The sequence below is a fragment of the Danio rerio genome, chromosome 3, assembly GCF_049306965.1.
Source record: "Danio rerio strain Tuebingen ecotype United States chromosome 3, GRCz12tu, whole genome shotgun sequence".
In the NCBI taxonomy this organism is placed as follows: domain Eukaryota; kingdom Metazoa; phylum Chordata; class Actinopteri; order Cypriniformes; family Danionidae; genus Danio; species Danio rerio.
Window position 1 is genome coordinate 29197799 of NC_133178.1, and position 17118 is coordinate 29214916.

At 39.2% G+C, this 17118-nt stretch overlaps 1 protein-coding gene across 2 annotated transcripts in view; it reads right to left on the minus strand.

The window, feature by feature from the left end:
• lrrc4ba (leucine rich repeat containing 4Ba) overlaps window positions 1-17118 on the minus strand; it is a 63369-nt gene that overhangs the window by 40514 nt on the left and 5737 nt on the right. Inside the window, exon 2 of one of the 2 annotated variants that reach the window (XM_021474042.3) lies at window positions 9694-9865. The exons of the other annotated variant lie outside the window; for it this stretch is intronic. The gene's annotated coding sequence lies outside the window, so the exon portion shown is untranslated. The remainder of the gene's footprint in view (window positions 1-9693; window positions 9866-17118) is intronic. 2 annotated transcript variants of the gene reach the window in all.

Here is a 17118-nt window from a genome sequence, read left to right on the forward strand (position 1 = left end):
CCCAGTACTGGGAAACATCCATGCACATTCACACACATACACTATGACCAATTTAGTTTATTTAATTTTCCTATAGCGCATGTCTTTGCACTGTGGGGGAAACCAGAGCACCCAGAGGAAACCCATGGGAACACGGGGAGAACATGCAAACTCCACACAGAAATGCCAACTGACCCAGATGGGACTCGAACCAGTGACCTTCTTGCTGCGAGCCACCATGTCACTCAAAATTAGAGCAATAGTACTTAAATTCAACTTTGCCAACACAGGAATAAAAATGTTAACATACAAAACGGTTATTTTAAACTGCAAACAAATTAAATTCACTACTTTTATTAAAATAACTGGTGAGCATGAGATTCTTCTACTCCAAAAAAAACAACAACAACTAAATCATACCGACTGATCCCTAAATAGAGCCTTTTAACGTCATCAAATGATTCCTGCTCTAAATATGCCTGTCACTGGATGACACAGGTGAGCTGGAAGCCAATCTTCCCCATTCCTCGGATGACAAATCTGAACAAAACTTGTAAAAGGAACTTCGCAGCTGCAGTCACCAAACTCAAAACAGTCCTTCAGCCTGATCTGCCTCGGGTTGTCACTTTCTTTTCTAAAGAACAAACTGTCTCACTATAGTGGATGATTGAACATCCTCTAGACTTCTATTGGAAATTTCTGACTCACAGTTTTCCCTTAAGGCTAGTTCACAATGACCCAAAAATGTGGATGCAACAAAATATGTATAATCCAAACAATAATAAATACCACAAGGCCATTCAAGAGGGTAACAATGACAATGAATTGCATTTGTTTATGGAAAGAAAACTACATCTGAAAAGAAATGTCCATATAGGGGCTAAACAACCTTTAACGCTCAAGGCTTTTTAATTTGGAGAACTTTCATTTTTCTATTTTAATCTTTGCTGTTGCCGGGGTGTGCAGCCAATGTTTTTTCTTCTTCCCCGCTTGACTATCTCTGCAATAAAAGAGCTTTTGTGAAGCGAAACACCCCTAGGTTGTGAGACATATATACACGTGCTTCTGGCAAACAATTAATTGGCACTTTGCAGTGCTAAAAGTGTTGATACACTTGATTCCTGTTTGGCTGGGAGGGGAACAGAGCAGCAGCCATTAATCAGAGTGTCTCTCAGCCATTTACAGAAGCATGTAAACTATCACACTGTTGCAGTGGCAGTGCAGTCGCAGCCTTGCCAGCTCATCTCCGTGATCCGTGTTTCCAGGGCCTTCCACAAAAACTTACTTCAGCACATTTGATCCCCTCTCTCATTCACTCTGCAGGCTAGGTCCATACAGACTGCCAGCGGGGTGTGTGGATGTGTTCTATAGTGAAATAAAAGCTCCTTTTAGATGTGTTTTCTCTATAAACATGTTGGCGAGTGTATTTGCATGAGTTTAAAGGGGTAAATCAACTAAACATGATTATTCTGTCATTAATTATTCATGCTCATGTTGTTTTAAACATGACTTCTTGTTCATGAGTGGAACACATATTTTAAAGAATGACTCTTGAATAATGACTTTTGTTTATATAATGAAAATCAGTCTAGAGCTAGATAAATTAAATAAATTTGAGATAAAAGCACAGCCATATCATCCTGCAGCTCAAGACCGGTTAGGGCTGATTTATACTTCTGCGTCAAGAAACTTGCTTGTGTCAAGCATTCAGAAAAAACAAAACACCCTCGAAGAAACTCGACACAGAGAAACAGAAACCTACTGCCAGCTAGCGTTTCAGAAGTGTTATTGCAGAGCAACACAAACAGCATGCCGAAATATAAATGCACGGCTAGCGCAAGGCAGGTGCCATGAGTCACAACGATTACTCGATGCAGTATCAGACTTTACTCACTGAAGCTAAGCAGGGCTGAGCCTGGTCAGCACCTGGATGAGAGACCACATGGAAAGCAAGGTTGCTGTTGGAAGTGGTGTTAGTGAGGCCAGCAGGGAGTTCTCAACCTGCTGCCTGTGTAAAGAGAAGGAGACACCATACTGTGGCTCCTAGTAAATTGAAGGAGAAACCAAACTGTCAGTGAGCGCTGTCTTTCGGATGAAATGTTAAACTGAGGTCTTGACACTCTGTGGTCTTTAAAAACCCATGGCACTACTCATAAGGTGTAAGGGTGTAAACCTGGTGTCCTGGCCAAATTCCCATAATTACCCATCATGACCTCCCAATCATCCCCATCCACAGAACAGGCTGTATCACTGTCTCTCCACTCCACCTATAGCTGGTGTGTGGTAAGTGCACTAGCGGTGTTGTCCTGTGGCTACCGTTGCATCATCCGAGTGGTTGCTGCACACTGGGGGTGGTGTGGAGACACCCCCTCATGATTGTAAACCGCTTTGGGTGTACACATTACTTACAACAAATTGCGAAACACAATTTGATAATTCACAAAAAAAGATTATGATTCTCATGCAATTATAACTAGACAACAAATCAAATCATGGAAGAAAACTGTATAGTGAAATTAGTTCAGTTAATGATTGATAATGATTAATAATAACAAGTTATTAATACAAGTTATATAACACATCATTATCATCGATGAGGTAAGCATGCCCAGGCCTGAAAATGAGTGCTGGCCATCGGGGGAGACAGGAGTGGGGACAAGCGTGCTTTGGCCCGGTTTAAGGCAACTGTACATGGTGTGAGTACGCCCTAAGAAGCGCTGTGGAGTGAAGATTTCTTTAGTTATATATTTTTAGTCGTTTGGGATGCAGTGACACAGTCAAATATTTTCACCAAGCAGATCAGCAACTTTGACGCTCATAAACAATCATAAAGTCCTCGTGCTGCAGGAATTATGAGGTTTGCTAAAGATGCAGTTGTCGTGCAGTGAGGGCTTTGCGTCTTTAATAATCTACGACCGTTTGCTTTCATTAAACAGTAAGAATGATTAATAAATCCATATCAAACAGTCACGTAAAGTCACGTCTCGTCTTCAGTTTCGGGCTACAAGTGTACCGCACTTTGGCACACCTCTTCCAACCGGGCCAGGGCCAGGGCCGGCCAAGTGAACCGTGCCTGAGCCTGATTCGGAGCACTCACACTTCTCAAACGATCCGGGAAACAGGCCTGGGCACGATTCGGATAGCATAGTGTGAGTAGGCCAAGAGTGACAGACTTGCTGACGCCAGGATTCATAAAGTCACGCAGAAACAGAACCCAGACCCCTTTTAGGAATCAATACAGAATTTTACCTCCGGACTGTACGTTACAACTGCTTGACAATTATTTGCTGCAGTCTGTTCTTTTGCATTTCTGGATGGATCAGCAAATTTGAATGATACCCTTGAAAAAAATATTTAATGCCTGCATGTCACAGTTGTTCTAATCATTATAAAAGTGATATAAACGAAAGTATGACCCAAACCAAGTCACAACACAGAACGAATGGATGCTACCAATGCAATGGGGTTCTTAAGCAAAGGCACCTGCCGACTTTTTAAATGTAGCAGGATGGGTGTCTCACTCCGTGAATCCGATGATGCTAGTAGTGATGATTCTCTTGGAGCAATCGGTGATCAACAGTGTCTGTACACATCATGTTTTGATATTGGCATGACTCACCTGAAACCTCATTGAGTGCAAAAGTCCCTGAATGCGAGTCGAATTAAACCACACTTAACTTCTTGTTTAATTGTATTATTGATTCCTAATATGACATTTAACTATAAGCTTGGCAAACAGTTTTGGAGAATGTGATGTTTTCCTATTCAGACAGAGTAACTGCCGAGAGGCATTTCAAAGATAGCCGATTTTTCCCCATTTACTGGTATTATTTGTACTGTTTTGATTTTTGATTGAAACCTTGGTGTCTATCAAGCACATGTGGTTTTTCATATGTTCAGCTCATGCCCTTGTGTGATTGAAAAGAGCCAGATTTGGTTTTGGCCTAAAACAATAGCAAATCCAATTTTTTAATAGTTACTTGTCACCACTTACAGGCAGAGCAATGTTCTAAATGCAAAACTGATTTACTCTATTTTAACCGCTACAATAAACATCAGTTACAGTTTTTCTCGGTCGCTTTAGTGCATTTCTCACTACAATATTTACATTTTCACAACAGTTAATGCATTTCTCAAAACAATTAGCACAAACTGCAAAACCTAGATAATAACCTGCAAAAGGGTGTCACTTGCTCAAAATGGAGAGCTCATTTCTCAAAAGCAAGCATTGATGTCAATGAAAGTGTCAGTGTCATTAAGATAAAAAGTCCTGACACCAATGTTTATGAACAGGATAGTCAAATGGCTGTCATGTTTTATGAAACTTTACTCTGTAAACTTTTTCCAATGCAATAAAATCAGATTTTGGTGACACTTTCTGAAAATGCTCAAGACAGCACTATATACTGTTTGCACAGCCATTTGAAAACTACAGTTAAGTTAGACATCACTGAATTTAGTGAGGCATCTGAGTACAAGACACTGAATATGTATGTTTCACATGTTTACTGCATATGCTTTTTTGCAATTCTAATTTATTCAAAGCATTGTGCAAAAGAATAAACACACCCTTATTTACAACGAAGAAACTTCCTTTGGGTAGAGCTGTGCACAACTGTAAACAATATTGCAGTACATATTGGAACTGAACCAACATACCTAGGTCTGTGAATCATTCATGAAGTTGTTCAATTTAAAAGACATTTTCAGGGAAAAAAGATTTTAATTGTTTTATAAAACTTTTTTGACATATTTTGACAACTAGGTCAACATTTTTGTATGTAATTTTCATTTTGACTGACATGACATAAGCAAATGTTAATGTTATAAAACAGCAAAGAGTTGTATGAAAGCAGTTGATGCATGTCCAAAAGCATTTGCAATGTGTTGGAAGAAATGAGAAACTGCTAGTATGATGTGCACAAATGACTAAGTGTTTTGAGAAATGCATTAACTCTTGTGCAAATGTAAATAGTGTAGTGAGAAATGCACCAAAGTCACTGAGAAAAACTGTAATATTTTAAATGTATATTTGACATGGGCAATTCACATATAGTGTATTCATAACTGCACATTAAACTGGTATACAGTAGAAAGTGGTTTAAAGATATCTCCTTTTCGAGTGTAAGGGTTTATAAGCAGCAGAATCAACATAGTTGGGTAAACTTAAAGAGCAGTGAATGAGTACCACAAATAATAATAACAAAATGCATTCCAATTTGCTGAAATAAAAAAGAAAAAGTCCACACTATTATTTGTTAAAATTTAAATTCAAATTGGTGAAGTTTGTTCCTTGCCACTGTCACTGCTGACTTGCTTGGTTTGGGACATGTGAAGCTGCACATCGATTGATTTGCTCTTCAGTGTTTGGACTTTCAGCAGTGAAAATTAAACCACACTGAACTGAACTAAACTGAACCTCAACTCTGAAAACTGGACTGACACAGTTTCAGTTTACTAGAACTGCTATGTTAAGTTGCTTTGACACAATACACATTGTGAAAGCACTATAGAAATAAACATGAATTGAACTGAATTTTCACAACTTTTAAAAAAGAGTGAGATTTATAATGGCAGCCAGAACAGAGAACAATATAAAATTTACTGTCCCATCCATAGCCACTGCATTAGAAACACCTGACATAAGTGTTAACCACTTTTTATGTAATTGTATTAAAAAATATATATATATATATCTAAATCTTAAAACTTTCAAGGTTTCAACTTTTGTGTCATCACTTCTTTTGAATAGGGTCTATTGTTTCAAACACACTTTGGTGGCGTTCTGAGAAGGCCATAAGGCTGCACCCCACTCTCTGAGTGACACCATGACTAATACATACACAGATAAACACCATCTATGACAAACATGATAAGAGTGCGGCACAAAACTCGCTGACAAACACCCCCAGATCCACTTCCCCATGGAAACGCTGACACATACTGACTGATGGATGTCTCCATGGATACCTGTCACCGTGGAGACAGACACCATGTCTCTCTCAGCGCAGTGCCATCAGAATCAAAGCGGGCGAGTAAAGCAGCAGGGAGGGAGGTATGGAGAGATGGACATGAACAGAGGAGAGCAGAAGAAAAGCTGCGTTTATCTGACAGCCAATGCTGCAGTGCTTTCTTTGGAGGTCTCCTCCCTCATGTGAACCTGTCGGCTTGTTTCACTGTTCTGTAGGTGGACATATTCATCTCTGTCCATTCTCTTCTCTGTCCACCTCCTCCCTCATTCAGCTCTCTCTCTCTCTCTCTCTCCATCACTTCAGGGGCGAGGCTACAGACAGGCTGATTTACCACCCCATAGAAAATCAATTAAATTACACTTTTAGCTTTAGCTTGTACATTTTTCCCAATTGATTATTGGCTATTTGAGTGTCAACAGTCAGCACTGTATAATGGGGAGTCAGTCTAAGCTGCAAGATTAAGTCCAAGTTGTTGTCTGAAAACAGACTAAACATAGTTCAAAAGTATCAAGTTCCTAATTAGGTAAAATACCACAGAAAAAGGGGATTTAAACCAGTTTTCCACATTTTCAATGTAAAGCCTTACCTAGGGCATAGGGTTGGGTGATATTGCAAAAAAAAAAAAAAAAATCACGATATCATGTTTTATATCATTCGATATTAGTAATTATTGAATATTTTGTAACAATACATTTGGGAATATTAGGATTTAAAAAAAACATTTTATTATAATTTACCAACATTCCTAAAGCAAAAAGGTTTAATTAGTCAAAAACATTTAAACAAAACGTCTGATCTCCTTATAATAAAACAAACATGAGTGTTAAAGAGACTCTTAAACTTGATAAATAAAATGTTACAAAGTGTGAACGTTGGTAAAGGTAGATCAGCATCTGTAAGGTGTCAATAATAATGATACAGTAAACCTCAAACCCTTTCAACAACACAAATTAAGATAGTCAAATCTGAGCTTTTAGGTAAAGGAACCAGCCATCATTATTCAAATACATACTGCAATATTACAAATTGTGAAGTTGATTGACTACATTACCCCCTATGCAAAATAAACTTTAAGATGGGGAGCTAGTGGCTGGGATGCACAAGAAAAGAAATCAAAAAGCCTCTCTGGCGAAATCCTTACATTATTTTTAATTTACAAACTCCTCACTGCTGCTATACGGCACTTATTTATGCGCGTGTTGTTATTCTGACCTAAAGTGGTGAGTGTGTGGCTTCTTTCACCATTTTCTATGGCGTCTCTCGTAACTAGATAATCATCAAACGTTGTCTCAGAGGATGACAAATGGACAACCCATTGCTGCAGCACTGATGCAAGTTTATGGAGAAAAGTAAAAAGCGCTGCAGTGTTTGGATGAGCTGTGTTTGAGGTAATTAGTCTGCCATTAGTAAAATGTGTACATTCTGTTCAAAATGTAAAGCAGATTGGTCAGTTCTACTTACATGAATCGCAGTGTGCTCGCAGCATTTGAAAAAGTTCTTATGTTTTTTTAACTAGGTGTACCTGGAAAATGGCTGAGTGTCATGTGTGCGCCGGCTCCATTAAAAATGACAAACCCAACACCCTAAGCTTATTGGCATTGCTTCAAAGGTGCATGCTAAGGAGCCACATTTTAATATAACTATTGTGCTTCATACTGACCTTTTTATTTATCAATATTAACAATGGTGTTCAGTCAATAAATACCGATACCGATTTTATTGGACAGCCCTACTAGGGCACAACCATAAAAAACTGTTTCAACAGGGCAGTAGGTATTTAGAGCTGTAATATTTTTACTCACTCTGCCAACATTTTTCCCAGGAGCCTTCATTATTTAAATTAATTATCAATAAAAAAATTAGCAATGAATGCATGGAAAATAATCTCATTAAATGAGAGGTTACAAAGTTGCATTATTTTCAAATAAAAATATCTATTTTTTAACAAACTAACAATTTTCAATAACACACTTCCCAGCCTGCCCTAAGTAGTACCACGGGAAGGACTACTTTAAAGCAGGAGGGGGCCGACTCAAGTCATACAAAGATAAAGAATGGGAGGGGGGTGTGGGGTCATTGGAAGATGAAGAGCAGGGGCAGTCATAAGAAGATGAAAGGGGGTGGTCGCTGCCATTTCTGGGATATATCTTATTGGCGGGCATCTGGTATTCACCCCTATGAATATGCAGGAGACTTGGGAAGTCAGTTTAATAAAATAAAGATGTTCAATAAGCTTGAAATTCTACAGCTACAATGTAACTACAAAATTGCTTGATACTCATCTGAATATTTCCTACCACCGGTGTGATTTGATTAACTTATGATGCAACTCTACAACAAATCAACCACTACACATTTTAAATTTCTTATTTATTTTACAAATAAGTGGTAATTGAATTGATATACAGAACATCTATGGATACAAGTGTAACCCTGGTCCTATACCGCCCGCTCTGAGCTGGGATTGAACCGGCAACCTTCCACATGGCAATTGGTTACTCTAACGAGGAGGCTAAAGACCATGTGCACTAGCGTCTGTCGCTATAGCATCTTTACAGGTCAGAGGAGTGAGGTTTACTTGCTCAGCAATTCACTAGCTGGCCTCTGCTACACTCACCCCCCTAAACCTCACTCCCATTCAGGTCACGGCACCAATGTAAACCCCCTGGTACTATACTACCCAACTCACTCTGAGGTGGGATTGAATTGGCTACCTTCCGCATCAGACTCGGTTGCTCTACCAAGGAGGCTAAAGACCATGGCATCCTTATGTAAGGCTTCTAGCATCTGAGCACTTTAAAGGTGGCCTTTGTTACACAAATTTCAAAGAAAAGTGGCATTGGACTAATAAACCCTCACACTTCTTTTAGCACATGCTTTTTATGTCTAGTTAATAATTAATAACAATTCCTTGCATTAATACAGCACTTTTCTGGACACTCAAGCACTTTGCACATTTTTGGTGGGAATCTCTTCATCCTCCACAAGTGTGCAGCATCCACCTGGATGATGCAATGGCAGCCATATTGCGCCAGATCGCACACCATTGAGGAGGCCATGATGGACAGAGGTCAGTGGGCAAATTTGTCCAGCATGCCAGGATTAAACCTCTACTCTTTTTCAAAGGACATCCTGGGATTTTTAACGACCACAGAGAGTCAGGACCTCAGTTTAACATCTCATCCAAAAGACGGCACTCACTGAGCAGTACAGAGTCCTCATCATTATACTGGGGCATTAGAACCCACACAGACTGCAGGTTGAGCGCCCCCTGCTGGTCTCACTAACACCACTTCCGCCAGTAGTTTTCCCACGTGGTCTACCATTCAGGTACTGATCAGGCACAGCCCTGCTTAGCTTCAGTGGGTAACCATGTGAGAGTTGCAGAGAGCTAGCCACCAGTTACATCTAGACATACAAATCTGGTTGACTTCTTAAATAAAAGTAAATGAAAGTATAACAGCCATCATTTCACTAGATTTTAGATTTGGTCATTTTCAAAGCAACTTTTATAATTTGCTTTCCTCTCGCATAATCTTCAGTTGCCCACACAGAACATCTCCAAATGCCCACCCCAGGATGTTCTCCCATTAACAGCAGCGCATCACTCTCCAGACCCTCCTGAAAGCCCCTATTCTGTAGCTCATGGCAGCTTCTCTTCAATGCTCTCCTTCCATCAGTCTCTCTCCCACACTGGGTGAAATGTAGAGCCTGGGGTTGCTATAGTAACAGGCTCACTCACCATCTTGCGTGTCACCATCACAGGAGCTCCTGATGAGTGTAGCCCAGCTCTGAGGCTATGAGTCTGGGGCAACTCCATCACTCTGCTCTGGGAATTCAGAAGCCCACCTGGGACTCCCTCTCTCTCTGTCTCTCTCTCTCAGCGCTGCCACTGCTGCTACATGGGGCTGTATCTAAACAGGGAGAGATGACAAGGTCGACCAAATAATTAACGAACGGGCAACTTAATGAAATAAATAACTCCGCACGCCTGAGTCAACTCTCTGTAGACTTCCAACACCCACAGCAGGGCTCAATAATAAGCTTTTTCGCGCTGGCCCAGGTTGCTCAAGCGGTTCAGATTTGTACTTACATGCCAACATTTATACTGGCACCATCTCAATTAAATAAAAAAGCTATTTTTAGTGACATATTCTGATTTATGACTGGATCATTTTATTAAACATGTTTTAAGCTCTTTGGAAATGACAGCAAAAACTAAAATTGATGGCTAAATAAATAGACAAAGAGAAAAGAGCAACTCCAGTGTTATGGATGTGATATTTCCCAGAAAAACATGAAATTTAATTTGACAGAGACTGTATATATGGTAATACGTTATTAAAACAACAGTTTATATTTTCTAAAACTATTAAACATAGAGGTAAGTGATCAGAAAAATATCAATCTTTAAACATGTTTTATGTTTTTAAATGAAGGAAATAAATGTGTCAGGAATGTTACCAAAAAAAGTATGAGTTTACAGTATACAACATTCATTCATCAATTTTCCTTCGGCTTAGTCTCGTTATTCATCAGGGGTTGCCACAGCCGAATGAACTGCCAACTTATTCAGCATGTGTTTTACACAGCGGATACCCCTCCAGCTGCAGCCCAGTACAGGGAAACACCAGGCCCGTAGCCAGCCTGCTGTAAGGGCTGGTTCTTTTTTTCTCAAAAAGTAAACCTTTTTACAGTGATTCAACTCAATTTCTATTTAATTATAAGATTTAAATGCTGCCTTTGTGACATTTTAAGCACTATTTTTAGCTGGATTAGCTTGTCATATGGTCATCATAACCACAATTTTTGATGGACCAAAAATATTTCCTAAAGATTTAGAATAAAGAAAAAATGACAAAATGCTTGATTTTAAAACACATATTTTTTACATAATATATCATTAGAAAAAAATAGGAAGCTGTTAAGGTCTTAAATTAAAAAACTGTGGCCTATCGTCATTTATTAGGCAAATAAACAAACCAAAAGCACATTCAGCTGTCCTCAGTTAGAATTTGGCCATTTGAATAAAAAAATACTTATAAACATAATAATAATCATAATAATAACCATAATAATATTTTAGAGCCTCATAATCTTTCTAACTATAGCCTCTCTTGTAAAAAAAAAAGTGCATTTGGAAACTCATGGATAACAGCACCAGCCAAATTAGGGTTCAAATTAATATTAATATGGTTCACTTTTGGGGCTTCACACCTGATAATAGCTCAGTTTTTTGTTTCAGGAATACGGTCCAATATTTAGAATAAAAGTTACCTGTAAAATGTTTTTTGTATTTAAAAACAATACAGTAATGAAAAATGACCGTTTCATTTTTTTTCTTGCACAGCTGGATGTTGGACTCATGAAAAATCTGTGTTAGCATTGATCAAAACTGATTAGCAACAGCCAACAGAGGATTCCGCTGGTCTTAAAACCTTTTTTCGATTAGTTATTTTTACTACTTATGATGGCATGGCAGTCAAAATAGGACAAGTGAGTTCATGTATGGTGGGTGGGTCTTCTAAACCAGCTGAACCCCCCTGGCTAAGGACCTGAACACCCATACACTCTCGCATTCACGCTCGTACACTATGACCATTTTATTTTATTCATCTATAGCGCATGTCTTTGTACTGTGGGGGAAAATGGAGCACCCAGAGGACACCCACGCAAACCCAGAAAGAACATGCAAACTCCACACAGAAATGCCACCTGATCCAGCCAGGACTCAAACCAGTGACCTTCTTGCTGTGAGGCAACAGTGCTGACCACTGTGTCGCCAGTATACAAAATACTTTGTAGAATTTTCATGAATTAATCCAAAACCCCAACAAAAATAATAAAAATAATAAGAAAATAATGTATTTTATTTAACATCTTTGAATGTGAATATGAAGAAAAACCAGTTATGGATGCGTTATATGAAATTAAAATAAAAACGTTAAAAACATTGACAGAAACATTTTTGCGTATTTTTACAGTACTGTAAAATACAAGCCCCTAGAAAGGGTTTCGATGAAAACATTTTTGTTCATGACAAGGTTGATATTTGTATGTAATTTCTCAAAGCAAAAATCCTCACAAGAGATTTTTTTTCAACTAAGAATTGGACATTACAAAACGTTTTTTATTGTAAAATAAAACGTAGAATTGTTCAATAATTAAGTAAATATCTTAAATTGAATCTAAATATGAATAAAAGCTAAATATTTAATATTATGTAACCAGAATGTGATGTCTTAAAAGCTAGTGAAAAAGAAAAGTTTTGTCAGATGAAGGGGGCAATGCGGTGGAGCAGTAGGTAGTGCCTCACAGCAAGAAGGTCACTGGTTCGAGCCTTGGCTGGGTCAGTAGTTGTTTCTGTGTGGAGTTTGCATGTTCTCCCCAAGTTCGTGAGGGTTTCCTCCGAGTACTCCGGTTTCCCCCACTGTCCAAAGACATGCGTACAGGTGAATTCGGCTAGGCTAATTTGTCCATAGTGTATCACTGTGAATGAGTGTGAATGGGTGTTTGCGGTGAGGGGTAGCAGTTGAAAGGGCATCCGCTACGTAAAACATGTGCTGGATAAGTTGGCGGTTCATTCCACTGTGGTGACCCCAGATTAATAAAGGGACTAAGCCGAAAAGAAATCCAATTAAAGATGATATTTGTTAAGGCGAAGCAGTGGCGCAATAGGCAGTGTTGTCGCCTCACAGCAAGAAGATCGCTGGGTCGCTGGTTCGATCCTCGGCTCAGTTGGCGTTTCTGTGTGGGGTTTGCATGTTCTCCCTGCGTTTGCGTGGGTTTCCTCCGGGTGCTCCGGTTTCCCCCACAGTCCAAAGACATGCGGAACAGGTGAATTGAGTAGGCTAAATTGTCCGTAGTGTATGAGAGTGTGTAAATAAGTGTGTGTGTGGATGTTTCCCAGAGATGAGTTGCAGCTGGAAGGGCATCCGCGGCGTAAAAACTTGCTGGATAAGTTGGCGGTTCGTTCCGCTGTGGCGATCCCGGATTAATAAAGGGACTAAGCCAACAAGAAAATGAATGAAATTTGTTAAATTTTAATTAAAGATTACAAAAATGTTAACACCAACTTCAAATTATATTTCTTACTTGCTGAATGTCTTTTTTTTTTTAAATCATCAGAATACACCAACAAAGTGTAAAACATCCCATGAGTCTACATGTTTAAGTTTACGAGGAATAAAAAAACATGTAAAAGCTCAACAACTGTAATGTGTAGTGACAGCATGGAACTGGTCTGATAGGGGGAACTGACAGTTCCGTCAACTGGCTCAAAACTCTCTCAAACTGGCCCCAGGCCATTAGGCCATCCTTATTTGTAGAGGCCTGTACTGTACTGTACTGAGAAAAACAAGAGAACGAGAAAGAGCAGTGTATGTAAGGGTGAAGGACCGCACATTGGCATGATGGCACTCTGCATAATCACTCTAAACATGGAGCCAAGACTCTGATTTATCACCTAAACTGGGTTTACGTCACACTACGGACACTTCTGTCTTCTTGAACTACCTTGCTCTACCCTTCCCCATATTTCTTCCATTCTCCTTCGCTATTTCTTTTTAGTTTTTTTCCACAACACTCTCACATCAAGAAGGGAGCTCAAATTTTCACCTTCCCTCATCACTTTCATAAACACCTCACTCACCCTTAAATCTGAATAAATGTAAATGAGCAAAGGTGCCATTTTCATAATTTACCTCTTTCTTTAATGGACCTATGTATAGCACATACTCTTGTAGCATGATGAACACAACCAGTTTTAATGTAACTTTAACACTACCCAGAAAGAAGTGTTTAAAGAGACATTTTTACTGTTACAGATGGTCATTGGTAAGCAGAACCAGTCCAAATAACCTCTGTCAGCGGGACAGTTGATTTGCAGTAAGTCTATTTAAAATAGACACAGATTTAAATATAAGATTTCATTATGTTTCTCAAATTTAATGGTGAAATAAATTTGCATAATTTAATGTCTTTCTTCACAACCTGTTGGGATTGAAGTGTTATTTCTAATTTTGCTGGTTAATCACTGTTCTATCCACAAACTACCCCACTACCATATTACATATAATAAATATACATTGCACTGCTTTAGTCAAAACGTTAAAGCTAAAACCAACTGATCCATGTTACTTCAGCATAACGCAATTAATCACAATGTAAATTGCATACAGTACAATTAGCATACATTAAGGAGCCACTATGGGGTATTGAAATCACTTCCAAATGCATTCATAACTTATACTTTCTAATTGACAAGCACTTGCACTCTCTGTATTATGAGTGACGATACTGACCACACATTTCACAAGATAATATATTTGTCACCGACTCCCAGGATCTGTCACACACCAAATCCTCTGCCATGATCTTGTCAGTCATCTCACTTTAATCTTGACACTTAGGGTTACAGAAGCTAAACAGATTTAACAGCACTGCATTGATCCGCATTGAGCAATCATCGACACAGTGGTCAAGGTGTGCTGGGTTGCAATGAGGAATGATTACCTCAAATATACGTCATCATGCAGGTTTGTGTGACGTTCATTTAAATAGAATACATTTACCTCTTTATCTTTTGCTCAGCATGTTTGCCAACCTATGCTTTTTTTTGTTTTCCTCTTTTGCTGGGTGATATGACAGAACTCTCAAATAACCATATATGTCATCTAATATCTTGATATGTCATGATTAGGGCTGGGTGATTTGGCCTAAAATCAAAATCTTAAAAATTTTAACTCGGTTACGATTAATCAATGATTATTTTATTCATTTATTTAATTTTTTTTGCCCTTAAAGTTCACTGACACTGATTTGTACAGTAAATATGCTCACATCTTACAAGTAAGAGATTTTTGATTGAAGGGAACACACACTATCTACTATCTTTGATTATTTATTGAACATCAACGTTAACCAACTAAAACTAAAACACACATAGCCTACAAAAAAGTCACTTTTTTTTCTTATAAGTAAATAACTTTTGGAAACAAAATCAATTATTTTCAGTGTTTTTTCTTATTTAAAAAAATTCTTATTTTTTATTATTAAAAATTCATATTTTTTCTTATTCAGTTTCTCTTCTAAATAAAATAACTTGCAAATAATATTTTAGACAGTGCATTTCTTGCATCTTCTGTAAACAAGTAAACAAATATTTTAATGTAAATAATTTTAATATAATGTAAAATATGACTTCCCAAGACATCTCTGGCACAGCTTCCAATCATTATCAATGAAGTCCAAAGTAAGGCTCAAGAATGGGTCAATCATCCTACTTGACCAGAGATCAGATGTGGCTGCAAAGTGGTCACAGAAGTATAAATCAGCCTCGTTAGACATTCCTTTAAACATAAGTATACATCAAGGTCCTTCACAGGACTCGTCACTCCAACGGGCTCGCTCCTGTCCTGTGGATTTTTGCCTCGTCCACACTCATCACCAGTTCCAAGCCAACCAATCACAGAGCTTGTGCAACGCATCATTGCAACATGTAGTAACCTTTATTTACAGTCTTTTGTAGTTACATTTTTAGAGGTGCACTTGCACCTCATTCGCATTCACTTGACACTGACGTATAAATCGGCCTATAGGGTCACATGACTCCACACGTGATAGGGAAATAATTGAAAAAATTGACCCCGGAAAAAATAGTTTGATTATAGGTTCTGATTGTCGATTACTTTTCTTTTACTTTCAATTAATCGCCCAGCCCTAGAGCATATCATGAAATGATAGGCTTTTTATTTTGTCCATACTATGTTGGACAGCCCTAAAGTCCTCCCACCCCAGTAGACGGCATTAAGATGATCCCTAAACACACATCTCATGAAGACCACCACTTCACAGTACATAAACTCTCCCCGAGGGAGAGTGTCTGCATAAAGCCGCACGAAAAGCTGCCCAGATGAGGCACTGAATCTGGGACGTCTAATCAGACATCATCACTATCATGCTGATATATTGTATTCTGGCTGGCCTGCTTGGTAAATCCCAACCAACGTGCTTATTCTCACATAGAAAAGCACATCCTCTTGCATGCACGTTTCCATCAGGAAAAGCCCCTTTGCTTGAGTTTACACTGCTGCGCTGAGCTCTCCTCCTGCCCTGGCTCACTTATTCCTTCGGTGACCCGAATCAAACTCCTTCCAGATAGTGTAGCTCAATGCGACGGCACCGCCATAGTGCTTGCATTGCGAGGTCACTGAAGCCTGAATGCTCTCATTACCAAACTGCCTCTCCAAACACATGAGCTAACCATAGCCTGACCACTTGCATTACCCCAAGTCCGCTTTACTCACACATGACCGAGCCATTGTCTGACCACCCTTACAAGTCAAGACTCGGGCTGTTTACCATGAAATAAGCAGCTCCTGACAGTCTCCATTACGGAATATCAATGTGACAATCCATTATCTAGATAGCATCATATTACGACAGCCTCGTGTCGCCTTGGAATCAATGACTTATGAACACACGGCTGAATCTTCGCTTGACTCGCAGTTGACCCGGCGCTTTTGCCAATACGTGTTAGGATCATGCCTAAAACACTTCCAGATGTACAGTTCTTTGTGTTTTGAGTCAAACATGATGAGCTAAACATAGCGCCATCACTTGCAGTTAGCATTAGTCACGCATGGATAAACCTCAGCATGGCTGCAGTCACTACAAACACATTGTGCAGAGAATACGTTCTGAAAGCATCTCGGCTGGCGAGCTTTCTTCAAATAGCCGCACAGAGGCCAGCATCTGTCATGACTCAACTTATTTTACAGAGCGAAATCCCAAAAATACATCACAGAACTGCATGTGACCTTAAAGTCCCTCGATGCTCAGCCTGAAACAAATCTAAACGTTGTTTGCGTTGTTCACCTGCCACACCAGCGCTAATGCATGAACAAGACATGCAAATCTGCTAATGTATACTAATCTAAACAGAGAGAAACTGCTTTATTAACACACGGCTGCCTGCTTCGCCTCAATTCCACATAGACTCATTAATAATCTCTCATGGGCAATTTACTTAACTCAGCACTGGCCATCCATGCCCACTGTCCGTCTTCTCCAACACATGATCAAGATGTTCCCCTCCCTCCCCTCACACATGACAGACCTCTCGCCCCAGTCCCCCCATCCCCAAAGCCTTTTACCTCCACATGAG